Source organism: Prionailurus viverrinus, chromosome B1 (genome assembly GCF_022837055.1).
Source record: "Prionailurus viverrinus isolate Anna chromosome B1, UM_Priviv_1.0, whole genome shotgun sequence".
NCBI classification, from domain to species: Eukaryota; Metazoa; Chordata; class Mammalia; order Carnivora; family Felidae; genus Prionailurus; species Prionailurus viverrinus.
In genome coordinates, this window is record NC_062564.1 from 141,067,304 (window position 1) to 141,083,607 (window position 16,304).

The following is a 16,304-nucleotide window of genomic DNA, read 5'->3' on the forward strand; positions in this document are numbered from 1 at the left end:
GGGACAAACTTATAGGTGTAATTTAGGCTCCACAGCTCCTCTGTGGAATCAAGTGACGCTAAATCTTTAACGGTGGATCCTTGCTTGACTTCTTTCTCCCTGCCCTGCTTCCTTCACTCTCTTACAGGTCTCTCTTGGTACCATAGTGAGTCACTTATGCAAAATTCCTTGTCTCAGGGTTTGCTTCTGCAGAATACAAATTATGGTGAGGACTTTATTTAAAGAGGAACTGAGTATAAAATTAAAGAGTTTGCAAGGAGGTCAGCAATGGGTCCATGAGTCAGGAAGAAGGCAAAAGGAAAGATAATTCCCCCCCAGTTTTACAGATGAGAAAACTGTCTCTTGGAAAGGTTTCTTAACTTTCCAGGCTAATACAGTTAGAAAGTGGTAGTGCTAGGGTGCCTGGGTGGCTCAGTTGGTTAAATGTCTGACCTCGGCTCAGGTCATGATCTCATGTTTCATGAGTTCGAGCCCCGCATCGGGCTCTGTGCTGACAGCTCAGAGCCAGGAGCCTGCTTCGGATTCTGTGTCCCCCTGTCTCTCTGCCCCTCCCCTGCTTGTGCTCTCTCTTTGTCTCTCAAAAAATGAATAAATGTTAAACAAAATTTTTTTTAAAGAAAGTGGTAGTGCTGAGGATCAAATATAAATGATCTGGTGCTAAAGCCTTAGCACATGTCGCCACACAATACTCTTCAGGGCAGAGGAACGAGAGTGCAAGTGCCTTGACAATACACCACCGAGGGCCATCTGCACAGTGAACAATAAACTGATGTTAAAGGAATGAGCCCAGTTTATATTTGAGGTGGTACCTCAGAGAAACAGAGATCAGAGCAATGAGTGGAATAGACTGACTTCAAGCTCTGAGGCCCAAAAGTAACATTTCAGGAAAACTGGTAAGGCCGAGTTAAGATGTTTCCAGGTGCTTCCTGAGTGTTGAAGCCACTGGAAACCCTTCTCCGTGGCACTAGGAGCGCCAGAACTGGAATGGATATCAGCTTTCCAAATGCCCTTAATAGTAGAACATGTACGTGCTCTCAGAAAACTTTCCAGTGCGAATCACATATATGCTTATCGGCACACTGTTCTCCCTTATTATCTAAATTTTCATTGTGAAACATGTTCTGGGCTAAAAAACACAAACATTTTTAAGTGAAAACACGACATTAAAAGAATTATGTTATGGTCTCTTTGTGATTTTTTTTGCAATGACCTTTTTTTCCCTTTGTTCTCATTAATATACATTCCTTAAATATGAAATATTAGTGATATTTAATAAAGAATAATAGTGTTTTTCAATCGGAGGAGATTAAAAGTTTGGAGACTGTGTGGCTGGGGAATGTGGAATATATCTTTGGCATGTGGACAGCTGTGACTCGAAAATTTGGAGTTAAGAGGCAAGCAAAGAATGTTTTATTGCCAGTATCTAAAACAAATTTTATTGGAAACTTTTATGTTTGTAGGTTTGAGTAGTTTTTATAGTGAAGAGTTCTGCAAACTGCCATAAAATTTTGCCTTAGGGGTTATGATTACATTTGTATCTTTCCCAAACTTATATAAATAAAAAAGACAGTTTTTACTGTGAAAGCTTAGAAGGTTAGAGAGGTATTTGGTCTGTGATGAACCCTTTATAGGTTTGATGTTATAAGGATTTATTTTAAAAATATCAATAAAAATACAACTTTAGAGGCCCTGATAAAGAAATTGCAGGAAACTTGATGTTGGAGTTTCCATTCGAATAGACTCACTAAAGATAATTTAATTAATTTATTGTACTATGCAAGCTATCTTTAATATTGGCTGATGCTACAATTGTACAGGTTATGATATATAGTTTATAATTTTTTTTGATGGCTAGGCAGTTATAGGAGGTGGATTTTTTTCTTGCTGAAGCTGTGTAAGCATAAGCTGGACCATCATATGGCTGGGAAATTATAGAGGAAATGGACACATCTTAGAGGAGACTAGATAAACCCTAATATCCCCTTCTGAACCAGACATTGTTATTTTTAATCTGTTAGAGGGATAACTTAAAAATAGTATGTGGATATGTCCTCCTTTCTCCTTTTCCTTCACACCAGAGGTTTTATCCTGTGAAAACACATTCTGTACCAAAGAGACAGAAGAGAAGGTGGAAGGCAGAAAGAGAGGGAGGGAATATTTGCAGTGTAAATCACGTATCACACATGATTTAAAATAACTATGGAAAGAAGAAAGTATTTCCTCATTTTCTAAATGAGGTGACTGAGCTAATATAGAGCCAGAATTCAAACCAGAGTATCCTTGATAACTTGACATGTATTTTCCTTCATTATCAATTTTTAAATTTTACTACTTAGAATGAAAGGATGAGGTGAAAAGTGAGAATATATATACACCATATATATGTGTATGTATATTCTGTCTATCATATATAATAATATAGCATAGATAATATGGGTTTGGCTTCAAAGGCAATTGTCTGGGTATTTCTGGGTCGGTCAGACATCTGAGAAATAACTGTTGGGCACCTATTATGTATCAGACACTTTACTAGACACTGTAGATACTGTAGTAAACAAAGCAAACAAAATGCTTCCCCATAGAAAGTTGGCATTCTAGGGGGAGTGGAGGCCAACAATGCACATAATAAGGCAATTCCAAGTCTTGATAAGTGCTTTGAAAGAAAAACCTTGGGCAAAACAAAAGAAACCCTAAATTTGATTTGGCTAAGACCGGAAGGGGCTGAGGATGGTAAGACAGGTAGAATAGTGTTTGTTGAGAGCATTTAAAGCCATTCTAATGAACTGGGGCTTGATCGTGCAGGTTGTGGGGGATTCCATAAGAGTTTTCTTTCTTAGGGGCACCTGGGTCGCTCAGTTGGTTAAGTGGCCAACTCTTGATTTCAGCTCAGGTCATGGTTTCATGGCTTGTTAATTCAAGCCCACATCAGCCTCTGCACTGACAGTGTGGAGCCTCCTTGGGATTCTCTCTCTCCCCCTTCCTCTCTCTCCACCCCTCCCTACCTCTCTCTCCCTGAAAATAAATAAATAAACTTAAAAAATAATTTTAAGGTTTTTTCCCCCTAAAAAATTGCTTGATTAAATTTGTTTTAGACAGTTTCCTGTACTGATGGTGTAAAGACTGGAATGGAAAGGAAAGACACAAAAGACAGAAGAAAAAGAAGAGGGCTCTTAAGGTAGTCCAGGAAATGGTGATGGCATTATCTACGTAATAAGGATAGATTAGGAACTGTTAGTGATATATAAATACCGGTATTAGTGACCCGCTATAGAGAATGAGGAAGGGGATGAACTGCACATGGCTGGATTTGCTTGCCGTGGATGTGAAGATCATTCTCCTAGTTTCGAGAGGTGAAAGCTATAGGAAGGGGCAGGGATTTGATGTGTATTTGCCTGCTGATGAGTGATGTTGAGCATGTTTTCATGTGTCTGTTGGCCATCTGGATGTCTTCTTTGGAAAAGTGTCTGTTCATGTCTTCTGCCCATTTCTTCACTGGATTATTCGTTCTTTGAGTGTTGAGTTTGATAAGTTCTTTATAGATTTTGTATACTAACCTGTGGGAAACAGAAAACCACAATGACCATAGGCTCATATTCATTTAGGGCCCAAGATGTCTGAGAAAACTCGAGATCGTAATGTTAAAAATAACCTGAAAGGACCTGAGTGAAATGCCCTTGGAAAATATGGTCTGTTCTTTAGTACACAGATAGGGATGTTTTGCTTAAAGGAAGCCAGCTGTATATAGCACAGTGCATTCACTCCCTTCTTTTTCTTTGCTTCTATCGTAAAGATTCTTATAGGAACATATGTATCTGCAAGATTGCTCTCGTAAGCAAGATGCATACAATAGCCAAATCAGATGAACATTGTTGACATGCTTTGCTAAGCTTCTGTTGTTAATCATTGCTGATCTGTTTTTCCTGAAAACGTATATAACAAGATGTACAAAAAACCTTGGGACCTCAGGCTGTTTGTTCGAGGTCCCCTGTGCCTCGCTATACTGTCCTTTTTCTCAGTTCCTTCGCCGCCCCAGGTCCACGGCCCTTTGAGGCCGACACTAACCCTTTATCCAGTATGTCATTTTCTACCCACACTGTATGTTAGCCAATTTGACAATAAATTATATTTAAAAATAAATAAATAAATCACTAAATCAATCAATAAATAAAGATGCGAGACAATAAAAAGGCGGGGGGGCAAGGAGAGGAATAAGATGCTTTCCCAGAGATTATAAATTAGGTTTTGGACAAGTTGAATTTAAGGTACTTGTGGCATCATATAAGTTGATTTTTTTTCAGTAGGCACCTGGAAAGATAGCATTTTCCTGACAGCAGTTGGGATGAAATAAAAATTAGGAAGTTAGCAACTAGATGTGCTAACCAAAGCTATGCTATGAGGGTGGATTGAAGATGTTACAAAATTTAGGGGAAATGGAAGTTGGGTACATAGTAAGAAATACTGGTGATTAGCATGCTTTTTTCCCCTTAGTAATATCTTTAGAAGGTAATGTAATAAGTACCCAAACTACTTCAAAAATACAGACAACAAAGAAAATTTCCCTGGAGTGTGCCTGGCACTTTGCTGCCCTGTTACCAACTGTCCCCCTCTTCTCTTTCACTCTCACTTCATCCTGATACTGTGCAAACTTCTTCATTCAAGTTAATTCTCCCTCTCCTCTTTCCTCTTCTTCTCTCCCTCCTGAACATGTACATCAGTTCTCACTTGAGTCTAACAGCATTTTATAAGATTCTCAACCTTTTCATTCTTAAGAGTCACAAATGACTCTTAATCAAAGAAAATTAAGTCATAGGAAGAAGAGTGCCCTTGCAGTGACCTTGTACAGATGAATGGGAAGGTTAGCATGGGATGCTGGAAAGGTCAGGAAATATGGTGCCCCAAACCCTGGCTTTCCAATCCAACAGTTCTACTTTCTAACTGTATGAGCTAGGTCGTTTATATTAACCCCTTTGAATTTCTGTATACACTTCACAGGATTGTAACAAGTAAGTACCAAATGAAATGATATACGTAGCTGTGTGATGTACAGGGCTGTACAGATATTAGGTTTTCATCTACTGTCTGGCTTAATAAATGTTTGTTGAATGAATGATCACCTCTATTAAGGACTCTTGGATCTACCCCTATAGACCCGTCAGTCTCTATAAAATTGTTTCTTTAAGCATTTATAGCTGCCAGGATTTCTGGCTTTAAGTATGCTTTTAATATACTCCTTTATTTTTTGTTGCATTAGTTTTAACTTAAATAATAAATATATTAAGTTATATGCGTATCATATAATTATTATTAAATTATGTTAACAATAATACTAATGTGTTTCTTTTTGATTATCCCCCTTCGATAATCTTGATTTCTCTTTTTCTGTAAATCTTTTTCATTCAGTTTTCAGTGATATACAAAGAACATAAAAATATTTAAAATACTCTATAAAACTAAACGTAAAGGTATAGCAACCAGAGAAGGCTATCGCTTAGTTAAGTTCTCACTCAGCCATGATTTTTATATTGCCTACTAAATTGTATTTACTTCTAACATTTTTTCTTACTGTAAAATATTCAAAACTGACTTGGAGGCTTGTCTTAAAAACTTGCAACTTGAAAGCCATGATTATTTCTTAGACCCTGTTACAGACCCCTATATATAACTGTAGGACTTCTGAAGGGTATGCATTCCAGTCTGCAGCTTGCTTGCTTTCCTAACCGATACAATAAAGCTCCATTCCATGCTATGCTAAGAGATTTGTGTAGATTGAAGTCCAAATCTAGTACAAGGAAACTGTGGAGGTTCATGATAGTGAAAACATAACGCTAGACTATAAGCTTTATGAAAACAAAGGCCATGTCAGATATTTTTAATATATTTCAAATATTTATATATATTAAATATTCAAATAATATATATGTTTATGTTATATTCAAATATATTTAATATATTTCAAATATATTTCAATTTTCAAGATCTAGCAGAGACATCATTCATAAAAACTAACATTGAACTAGTAAATGGTGTGCGAAGCAAGTTTTAGATTATGATTTCATAAATGTTATTTCATGCAATTAAGTTTTTTTTTTCTTTACAGGCACCTGGGTGGCTCAGTAGGTGAAGTGTCTGACTCTTGTTTTTGGCTCAGGTCATGATCTCATGGTTTGTGGGATCGAGCCCCCTGTCGGGCTATGCTGTCAGGGCAGAGCCCGCTTGGGATTCTCTCTCTGTCTCTTTCTACCTCTCTCTCTCTCTGTCTCTCTCTCTCTAAATAAATAAAGAGTAAAAACTTTATTTCTTTAATAAATTAGAAAGCACGCAATTTTTGTCCGCTGGCTTCTTGCTCGTTCTTTCAACATACCCAGCTTGTTCCTGCTTCAGAATTCTTACCTTGGATATTTTTTTTCTGAATGGAATTCTCTTCCCCTCATAGACCTTTATATAGTTTTTTCTTTAACTTTGTTCAGATCTTTCCTCAGATGTCCTTTAGGGGGTCATTCCTTGACCGTCTCATTTGGTCTTTTCCTGCCTTGTCGCAAATTATTAGTCCGTGTCTTCTTTTCCTAATATGTTTTTATTTATAGCATTGATTGCTACTGAAAATTAAATATTTCTTTGTACACTGGTATATTGTTTCCCCCCACCACTACTCACACACATTCACTAGGCTATAAGGTTTGTGTAGGGAGGGACAGTGTCTGTAGAGATCATTGCTCTATCCCCAAAGCTTACAAGGGTACTTGGTGGCATTAGGTGCTCAATACAAAGTTTATTGAATCAACAAATGAATTTCTGATATCTCTATTTGATTTATCTCCCAGGATTCCTGGAAGATCTTTGAGAATAGAAATTAAATTTTATGTCCTACTAATCCAACCACAGTTTCAAATTACTGACTAAATATTTAAATGTACTGGCACTTGTGATGTGCATTGAGTGTTGTATGTAAGTGATGAATTACTGAATTCTACTCCTGGCACCAATATTGCATTGCTTGCTAATTAAAATTTAAATAAGAAAATGTTTATTGGGATCCTGGATGGCTCAGTTGGTTAAGTGTCTGACTTTTTATTTTGGATCAGGTCATGATCTCACAGTTGTGAGATCAAGCTTTGTGTTGGGCTCCGTGATGTCTGAATAAAGACTGCTTGGGTTTCTCCCTCTCTCCTTCTTCCTCCTGCTCTCTCTCTCTCTCTCAGAATAAATAAACATTTAAAAAATGCTGAATAAATAAATAGATAGATAGATAGATAAATGTATTTACTGGGGACTTGTAAGCCAGGTGCTTGGATTTTCTCGCTTAGTCTTTGAAACAACTTTCTGGGGGTGGTTATTATTATCCCATTTTGATAATAAGGAAATGGAGACACAGAAAATTTAAGTAATTACCTCAGAATCATTCAATTATCAAGTGACAAAGTTGACATTTAAACCCCACTTAGTCTTATACAAAATCCCATGCTTTCTGTAACTAAGCTATGCTCCATTTTAAATGGAAGCTTTTAGAACCTTCCTAAATGGAAAAAAAACTGAATTTTATTTCTATTTTTTGATCCAACAGAAAAATTTTACACAGTCTACCTAAAACTAAACTTGCAATTCAACAAGTCAGCCTGATGCAAATGCTCTCATATTAGAAACATGTTTTCCAGCCCCCAAAAACTAACTCTCAGGCTCCAAACATAAACTCCCTAGACCTAAGGGCCTCCCAATTTTTTTTTTCTCCAGAACATTTTGCCACCATATCTTTGCATTTGAGTGAAAGTTAATGAGTTTCATATCCCCTCACTTGAGATCACATATACAACTTAAATGAATCCATGTTAATAATATGCTAGGTATAAAGTGATTTGATGGACAGCAAAAGTTGCTTATCCATTACCAACAAAAATCAACAACAAATATTTCAATACAGAATGGGACCCCAGTATACGAAATTAAGGAAACTTGCACCAGACAAATTAAACAGGCAAGAAAGACTATTGAAGCAGGCAAAAGTGAGTAAACTCAACCCTCCTGAAACAAAAGATAGGAGAAGTTTTAAGTACTGGGGTGAACTAGTGGAAAAGTACTGGAGGACATTAGGTGGGAAGTTGGTCTATGTGAGTAGCTCATCTGTGTTTGTTAATATCTAGGCTCCTACCATCCCACAGAGGGGGCACTGTCCTTCTTGTTGATCAAAGTTTAAAAAGATGCCTCCTAGGTCCTTGAAAAAGACATTCCCAGGTTGCAAAACAGTCAAGAGATTGGGAGAAGATTTACTTCTCAAAGGGGCAGAGAAAGAATTTATAAAATTTTTCTAATGTCAATCTTATAAGAAAAGGGAGGTCAGGGCCTTGTAGTCACAAAGAAAACTGTCCAAAGTTGAGTCAAGCTGTGGGCAATATCAGGTCACCTTGCTCAGTATAAACAGGTAGTCATCAAGTATAACGAATATATCTATTCATAGTGTTGGATAATAATTGTGTCTTAAGTGAATATCAATAAATAACTTTGGATTTTTCTTTTGAGTCTGCCTTTTAGTGTGATAATTACTGCAGTTCATCAGATGAATTGTCATGAAGCATAATAAAAGGCCCTTTTGTCTCTTTTGGAGATTACAATCTAGTGAGGGCTTTTTGGGGAGATAATTCCCCCAATTTATTAACTAACCCAAAGGGCCAGTTCTACAGTGGGAACTCCAGACCTTCTTTATGAAAGGTCTGTGGATAGAAAGGATCATTTCAGAGAGCTAAATTTTATATGCTTCAGAAAACAGCATTTGTTATGGTATTCAGTAGCTGTGTTCCTGAAAGTTATATGAGCATAGAAATTTTTCATTGGACTTTCATTTTAAATCTCCTGATAAAATTTGTTCACTCAACAAATATGTATTGAGTACATTGTACACTATGTGCTAGATACATTTCTGGGCATTGGGGATTACCTTTCTGGAGCTTGTATTTCAGGTTGGGAGTTGGGAGGGAAGCAGCAATCAATAAAGGTAACACATCAGTAGATTATAGAGTATATTAGATGAGTGCTATTGGATGAGTCTAGAATAGGTAAAAGGGACTGAGAGACCAAGGGGTAGAGCAGGGACAGGTTAGCACATCAAACAGGGTTATCAGGGGAGGCCTCAACGAGTAGGTGATATTGATCAAAACCTTGTTGGAGGACATTAACCCTGAAGACATCTGAGGAAAGAGTGTTCTAAGCAAAGGGGACAGCAGTCCCATGGGTGGGAACAAGCCTAGTATTCCTGGAACAGCAGGAGTTCAGTGTGGCTACCACTCAGTAAAGTCAGAAAGGGAATGGTGAATTCTTTAAAAACTGCATACATGGGGGACCTGGGTGGCTCAGTCGGTTAAGTGTCCGACCTATGGGCCAGGTCATAATCTCACAGTTCCTGAGTTAGGGGCTCTGCGCTGACAGCTCAGAGCCTGGAGCCTGCTTTGGATTCTCTGTCTCTCTCTGTCTCTGTCTCTGTCTCTCTCTCTGTCCCTCCCTTACTTGTGCTCTCTCTCTCTCTCAAAAATAAATAAATATAAAAAAAAACTGCATACGCTTTGGAGGGCAAAGGCTGAAGGTAGAGGAATAGTTAGGTGGTTATTAAGGTAAAGCACCTTTTTTATTTTTTTTATTTTTTATTTATTTTTAAATTTTTTTTCAACGTTTTTTATTTATTTTTGGGACAGAGAGAGACAGAGCATGAACAGGGGAGGGGCAGAGAGAGAGGGAGACACAGAATCGGAAACAGGCTCCAGGCTCCGAGCCATCAGCCCAGAGCCTGACGCGGGGCTCGAACTCATGGACCGCGAGATCGTGACCTGGCTGAAGTTGGATGCTTAACCGACTGCGCCACCCAGGCACCCCAAGGTAAAGCACCTTTTAAAGCAGTTACACATTATAAAAGCAAATACTATTTTGCATACGAATTACTTTATAAATTACACATTTTATTAGTTCTAGCTTTGGTGTACAACACATTTGTATAAAATCTCACCTATAATTTCAAAATTTTTGGAGGTGATGGCAAATTAACTTACAATGAGACAAAAATTGCTTACTCAATACAAACAGTTTAACTATTTATTTATAGATTTTAGTTCTTTCTTTCACTTCTTATTTAATTGTCATCTATTGGCTGCCAAACAGATTTTGGTTGTTTGATAACCATAATCTTATGGAAATGATATGTACCTCAGTCTCCCAGGCAAGGCTTTTGTTTGAATAGCACTACATTGTTATCCCTGGAAAAAGAGAGGTATCATTATTACCCAGACATTTGAATAGCATGCTTAGCATCTATTGATACTACCCTATGGGCTACTTTTGACTTCATAACTGCACTGCAGGGCCCAATTCTAAATCCATATATTTATTATTTATTTTTTTAGTAATGGAAGAATATCTTCTGATGTTCACTGGACTTTACACGTAACACAGTAATTTCAGGGTCTCGTGTGAAATCAGAAAGATGTATTTATATGAATCTCAGGTCTCAACCAATTTTGTGATTCAATGACCCTAGCGGACAAGACAGCATTTCTAAAGGAGATATACCCAACGGTATGAAAGTAAAAATTATACTCTTGCTATGTATTGCTTTTATTTATCTTAGAAAGCAAAAATGAAGCAAAACTATTTTCATATTCTTCCAAGTGTTTATTGTCACCTACTTGAAAAAGAAGCTATTTTAACTAAAGGGTACACATAATCATAAGAAATGCCCTATCCAGTTAACATCAAATATTCTATTTTGTCTAGTGATGCATGGTTCAAAAATTCTTTCACAATACAAAGAGGAAATTAGAAAAATTTTAGTTCCAGCTTTATTAATTTGGAGCTTTATTTGGCAACTCTGATTTCTTTCCTATAGGCAATAAAATCTCTCTGCTTTAGATACTTAAAAATTCGACTTTTGTGCTCATCTAAAATAAGACTTTTGATATCCAATAATGCTGTGATCTTTAAAAGTCCAATAGTTTTTCTTGACTTCATAATTTCCTGACACATAATTTTACATATATATATATATATATATATATATCCCTTTATTATTTAGAACAGTAGCCCTAATCTTCAGTATCTATGTGAGTCACCAGAACATTTAAAATGCAGCTTCTTGGTCTCATCTGACCCCTAAACTCAGGAATAACAAGACTGAGAAGAACCCAGGGAGTTTTATTTTTAACAATGTTCCTGTGGATTCTGACCTACTTCCACAGTTTGAGAACAGTACTTTTAAAATATCAACTATTGGGGCACCTGGGTGGCTCAGTTGGTTAAGCGTCCAACTCTTGGTTTTGGCTCAGGTAATAATCTCACAGTTTGTGAGTTCAAGCCCCATATCGGGCTCTGCACTGAAAGTGCAGATACTGCTTGGGATTTCTCTCCCTTTTTCTCTGGTCCTCCCCGCTTGCTCTTGCTCTCTCTCTCTTTCTGTCTCTCTCTTTCTCTCAAAAAATAATTAAACATTAAACAAAATTTTAAATAAAAAAATCAACTATTGTGACCTAATATACATAAAATAAAATACGCATATTTTAATTACACAGTCCCATGAGTTTTGAGAATGTGTAAACTATGTGCAAACCATCCTAATCAAGATGTAGAACATTTGTATTATCCTATGAAGTTACATTGCACCCCATCCCAAGCAACCAGAGATCTGATTTCACTCACTATAAAATAATGTTCTTTTTTCTAGAATATCACATAAATGGAATCATGCAGTATGCACACTCATGTCTGCCTTCTTGTTTAACAGAATGATTTTGAGATTTATTCATGTTCTTGTGTGTATTTGTCATTTGTTCCTTTTTATGGCTGAGTAGTATTCCATTGTATGTATACATCACAATGTGTTTATTCATTCAGCTCCTGATGGACATTTGTATGGTTTTACTTTTAGGATACCATGACTGAAGTCACTATAAACATGTGTTATACAGGCCTTTATTTAAACATAAGATTTTATTTCTCTTAGAAAAGCATCCAGGAGTGAAATATTGTTTAATACCTAAAAACAGTTACCTACATATAGCACAATTTTGTAATCACTTATGGTGGAAAGGCTACATTACTACTCTCATAGAGGAAAGTAGACTTCTGAGAATAGTAATTTTTAACCTTTTAGGATATTTGGATGATATGCTGGAATTATGTTTCTTCAGCATTAATAGTTAAATCATTTAAATCATCAATAGCCTGTATATTTATTTTTTTTCCTATTGAGAGAAAGAGAGCAGGGAAGAGGGGCAGAGGGAGAGAGAGAATTCCAAGCAGGCTCCATGCTTACTGCAGAGCCCAATGGGGGACTCGATTTCACAACTCTGAGATCATGACCTGAGCCAAAATCAAGAGTTGGACACGCAACTGACTGAGCCGCTCAGGTGCCCTTCCTTTTAATTAATTAATTAATTTTTATATGGCCTATATTTTAACTATATAGTCAAAGTGGGAGACGTGGAGTTTAGAAGGAGTGCTTCTGTTAATTTTTACTTATATCTGAAGTAATTTAAATGAAAAATTTGTTGCATACAGCTTCCTGATATTTTAATTGTGTAGCATACTCTGAATTACTGAAAAAGGACTTCATCAGATTTACATGAAGTCATCTTTGTCAGATATTCATATTGCAACCCTTGTTTTATTTTTAGCATGTTTTTCTTTTATACCATTAATCATTTCATTACCATGAATTATTGTAAGTCAACTTTTTTAAAGCAAGTCTGTAGTATTTAGTTATAATGATATTTTATTGTATTGTATTTTAACCAAACCCAGGAGTCTTTTCCATTTAATTTATGAGTTTATGATACTTAAGTTAATCATTATAATAGCATTTTCATTTAACTTTGTTGTCCCATTTTATTCTTTTGTGTAAGAGTTTTTCTCCCTAATTTATTATTTATGTTTAGTTATTTTGAATAATTAGGAAAAGGTATATCTCTGTCTTTAATTATAGTAGTGGTTACTTTTATAAACTTATATAATAATGATAAAATTTCTATTAATCTATCACCCTTAGAAATGAGACATTATCTAATGAATACCAACTGTGAAATACGAATCAATTAGCACACTTACAGACATTTTCAGTCCCTCCCTCTTTTTTTCTGTTTCCCAAGTTTTGTTAATTGCTGAGACTTTTTCCTCCAATCAATTTAGCAAACATATTATTATAATTTGTTGCATGGTTGCCTCAATGATAGCCTTCGGTCCATGTTTAGAGATGATTTCTGATACCCCTTTCATATCATATCTCATGGTTGGTTAATTTACACCTTTAGGTAACCTGAGAATTTAGTTTATTCCAGGAAATGTGCCAGGAACTAGAGATTCAACAATGGGTAGGGTAGCCACTATTAATGCACCCGACAGCAGTTCTCAGTATAGTAAGTAGAGTTTCCAAATAAGGAAAGAAAAGTTGCTTCACTTTTCTTATAGTTTCAATAAAGTTCATTAAAAAATATATATCTTTTGGGACACCTGGGTGGCTCAGTAGGTTGAACATCAGACTTTGGCTCAGGTCATGATCTCATAGTTCATGGGTTTGAGCCCCATATTGGACTCTACCCTGACATCTCACAGCCTGGAGCCTGCTTCACATTCTGTGTCTCCCTTTCTTTCTGCCCCTCCCCCACTTGCGCACGTGCATGCGTGCATGCTCTCTTTCTCTTTCTCTTTCTCTTTCAGAAAATAAACATTAAACACATTTTCTTTCATTTCATTCTTTTACTTTTCATTGAGATTGCATTTGATAGTAGGAACCTCTATGGGGACTCTAGTTTCATTATTTCATTTGTTTTCTAGGCCTATATACTTGACATTGAAAATTTTTATTCCAGGTAATTCTCATGGCTCCACAAGGAGCTCTTCGGTTTACCTCTGTGTAAAAAAATTTCCCCTGCCTTGTTTGCTTCATTCACCCTCACATATTTGTTTTGAACATTTGAATTTGTGTTCGTTCAATGGTGTGTGAGCTTGAAATGCCAGGGGAAATAATTGGACAATGCAACCTACTCAAAGTTTAAAATCTTAATTATGCTTCCAATGTTCTATCAGTTGTCAGAAGCCCTCTATGTTGAATCACAAACAGTTTTTGAGAAGTTCTTGTGGTCTTAAAAAGTATCCTGGGAATGAATTTTTAAAGCATGTCTCAACTCATTTCCTTACAGTCTCTTTCCATTCACAAGTCATTATCATTGCCTTCCCAAGTTTCTGGTGAACAGAGAATCCCTGAGAGACAGATTAAAAAAAAAAGTATCTAAATTGTCAGATGGAGTAACAGGGAAGTTCTAAAAGGTAGAATTTGTTTCCTTTCTAGATCAGGAGTTCTCTACTATTCAGTGATGGTCTATGAAGTTATTTCACTAATTTATTCCTTTGTGAAATGAAAGCAGGTGAAAGAAAATGTTACAGCTGTCACTCTTAAATCACTGAAAATTCAAGAAGTTATCATGGTCTGGGTGAGCGCACCTGCAAAGACATCTGGGAAGAAGGATGCCTGAGCTGCCTTCAACAGAATATTTTTTCTTTTTTTTTTTTAAGTTTTATTTATTTATTTGGCGGGGGGTGCAGACAGAGAGGGAGAGAGGATCCCAAGCAGGCTCTATACCATGTGGAGTCTCATGTGGGGCTTGATCTCATGAACTGAAATCATGACCTAAGCTGAAATTGCTCAGGCAGCCCAAATATTTTTTTTTCTTAAACAAAGAGTTTTATGACACAATCTTCTTCAGAAACTTTATTTCATGTAACTGAAAACTTCATAATGTGATATATATATATAATATGTAAAAGTATATATGTATATAATATAATCTATTATGTCTTGCATAATATAATAAAGTTTTATTTTATATATTATTTATTTATTTACTTATTTAATGTTTGTTATTTTTGAAAGAGAGAGAGAGACAGAGTGCGAGTGGGGGAAGGACAGAGAGAGAAGGAGGCACAGAATCTGAAACAGGCTCCAGGATGTGAGTTGTCAGCACAGAGCCCAACACAGGGCTCGAACTCACCTACAGTGAGATCATGACCTGAGCCGAAGTCGGACGCTTAACCGACTGAGCCACCTAGGCACCCCGTGTTATTTATTTATTTAAAAAATTTTTATCTTTTTCCAAACTCCAATTACTTCTTTTTCTACAAAATATCTAATAAGAGTTTGTTGCTGCTATTGTTGTTCTAGGAAATATAGTTTCAGAAAACTTGCCTAGGAAAATGCATCTCATGAAGCCTACGGCTTTGGGATTTAATAGTTTCAAAAGTAATAAAGAGGGTAGCACAGACTCATTTTATTTTGTACTTGACCCTTGACCAACTGAAACACGCAAACACACTTACACCCCCACAGAAGGAATGCTTCATTGAAAAATTCTGTGTCTATACTTCGGCTCAACACTAAGAATAAGATGAGTATGTGGCTCCTCATTCCCACGTATTAACCTCATTACTATTATTCCCAAATATTAGCACCTTCTGTATTATTTTCATGCATAAAAATGAAATTTAATTTAAGCAAATATTATTGGTCATAAGTTCACTCTAAAGTACTAAATATTAAAAATTCCTTAATTCCAAAGGAATTCCATAAGTCAAGAGGCAGAATGGAACACAGAGTTAGTAAAATCATGAGAGAAGTGAATGACTTTTTGAGACTTGGAAGAGGAAATTTCTTCAACACAGAGGTTGAGTGACTGGAACAAAGATCAAATTTTCTGACTTGACAATTTGGTCTACCCAATGCCCATTCCAGCTGTGCTACATAAAATCATTCTCAAATGCACATTTCTAAAGTTATTTCTGAAAAGAATATGCCAAAACTATTCAATGGTATTATGAGATAATGCAATTCTTTGTACCCTTGCCAGTATTAGGTGTTAAATTTTTTTTATCCTTGCTAGTTTCATGTAGAAAAATTTCTCATTACTTTTTCATTAGAAGTTCTTTATTGGTGAGGTTAAATATTTTTAATATTTTTGTGAATTATATTTTCATCATATCATGCAACATATGTTGGCTATGGTGGGCCTGACGATCTCATCTGTAAAATTCTGTCCCTTTATTTCATTTCCACTCTCTCCATTGTTTTGCTTTATGAATATATTCAATGAGAATAAGGTATAAATAAAACTAATCAATTTTTTGTCTTATCCCTATAATCCTAGAGGATGATTTGATGATAAAGTTGATCATAACTGTGATGAGAATACAGTGAAAAATTGTCTGTACATTTTATTACCATGATGTTTTTAATTTGGCTAAGTATCATGATTGTCAGAAAAAAAATAAAGATGTTATCACCATTA